This window comes from Pteropus medius, unplaced genomic scaffold, assembly GCF_902729225.1.
Source record: "Pteropus medius unplaced genomic scaffold, Ma_sr-lr_union100, whole genome shotgun sequence".
Classification (NCBI taxonomy): Eukaryota; Metazoa; Chordata; class Mammalia; order Chiroptera; family Pteropodidae; genus Pteropus; species Pteropus medius.
The window spans coordinates 48,476,485-48,478,851 of record NW_024340849.1 but is presented as its reverse complement, the minus strand read 5'-3'; positions in this window follow the sequence as shown (position 1 = coordinate 48,478,851).

Here is a 2,367-nt window from a genome sequence, read left to right as displayed (position 1 = left end):
GGAAGGAAGGAAGGAAGGAAGGAAGGAAGGAAGGAAGGAAAGAAGGAAGACTCTCAGCCCAAAAGCACTAGCAGGGGAACAAAGATAGGTTGGAACATGGAAGAACGGAAAGGCAAAGGGTAAGCTCCAGTTTTAATCACTTTTAGCCTGAGGTCAGAGCACACACCAAACCTCTGTCTTTCTGACCTGAAGAAACTGATGAAGGAGATCCTGGAAAGGAGAGAACCAGAGAAGGTGAGTCTGGAATTCTCTGGCCACTCCAAACTAAACATGGGCAGAGAGGCAGCCAGAAGCCCAGTTAAAGAGGAAAGAACTAGACTAAGATTGTAATTGCTGCTCAAGAGACAGAGTTTGAAGTCTGAGACCAACTAAATTAATTTGGATAAAACAAAACATCACACTCATTAGAGGAATATACCAGAATCTAAAGTTTCCACAAAGGAACATTCACAATGATTAGAACACAAACTAAAATTATCTGACGTATAAAGAAACTAGAAAGTGTGACATACTTTCAAAAGAAAAAACACACAACCTGATATGACCCAGATTTTAAAATCGGCACACAAGGACTTTAAAGCAGCTACAATAACTATGATCAATAAATAACTACTCCTAGTAAATAAAATATAGGAATTCTCAGCAGAGGAATAGAAAATATTTAAAAATCCAAGTGGTGATTCTGAAACTCAAAAATATTATACTTAAATTAAAAAAATGAAAATATTTATCAGCTTAATAAAAATAACAGAGAAAACATTCAGTGAACTTGAAGAAACGTTAGTAGAAACTATCCAATCTGCAGAGAGAAAATGAATATGGAAAGATATTGACAACTTAGATAAAATGAACAATTTTCTTAAAAAATAAAACAGCAAAACTGGCACAAGATGAAATAAAAATTTTAAATAGCCATATGTGTATTTAAAGATTGAATTTATTGTCAACATTTTCCACAAATGAAGCTCCAGACATAGATAACTTGACTGAATAATTCCATCAAACATTAAAAAAGAAATAACACTAATCTTACACAAAATCTTCCAAGAAATAGAGAACAAATTGAATCCAGTAATATATTAAAAGGATAATACATTACAACCAAACCAAATTTACAGCAGAATTGCAGAGCTGAAATTACATTCAAAATTCGATTATTGTAATCCAACAATTTAACAAAATAAAGGTGAAAACTAACATCATTATGTAAATAGATGCAGTAAAGGTATTTGACAAAATTCAGCATAATAAAAACTCTGAGCAAAGTAGGAATAAAGGAAAATTGTCCTTATATAATAAAGGGCATTTATAGAAAACCTATAGTACTAAATTATAAACAACAAATGTTTTCTACCGAAGCCAGGAATGAGGTAATGATGCCTATTCTCTGTACTTCTCTTCAATACCATACCAGAGGTCACAATAATGCAATAAGAAAAGTCATAAAAATTAGAAAGGAAAAAGAAAACTGTCCCTAATAGACCAGGTGATCATTAGTAGGAGATTAGATGAATAAAATGTAGTATAATCATATGATGGATACTAGTCAGCAATAAAAAGTGAAGAACTATTAATATACAGAGCAGCATAGTTGAATCTCAAAAACATAACGCTGTGCGTGGGGAAAAAAGCCTTATGTGAAAGAGTACATACTGTTTGCTTCTATTTATATGAAATTATGAACAGGCAAAACTAATCTATGGTAGCCTCCGGGTGGGTAAGAAAGAGAATTCAAAAAAACCCAGAGGAATTTCCCTGGGCGATGGTCATAACATTCTGTGTCTTGATTTTACAGATTTTACAGTCAAACAAAACAAAAAACAAAACAAAAACAAAACTCTAAAAAAATAAATATTGAACTTTAGTTACTAATGCCTGCAATTTACTTTGAAAGACACCCCCCAAAAATAATATGGACTGATAGTTGGAGAGAGAGATGGATAGATATGTGACAAAGCATGTATAGTAAATTGTGATGATAAAATCTAGATGGTATATATATGATGTTTGGTGTAAAATTCTTCTAACTTTGCTATCTGTTTGAAATTTTTCATAATTAAATATTGAAAAATATGAGAATTCTCCCTCCCTTCTAATAGTGTAAGTGTTACTATTGAGACAAGCTTTGCTTCCTTTTCTCCATCTTCCCCAATATTCATTCTTTCAAGCTAAATTTAGTATCTACTGTATGTCAGACACTGTGGTAGGTGTTGTGGATGTAAGAGTGAGCAAAACAGCCCAGACCCATGCCCTTATGAAGTTTAAATTCTAGACAGGCTGACGAACAATCTCAAAAAGTTGGAAATAATCTTAATGTAAAATAATAATTTCAAAAGATAAGTTATGGTATAGCCAAATAAAGAAGTA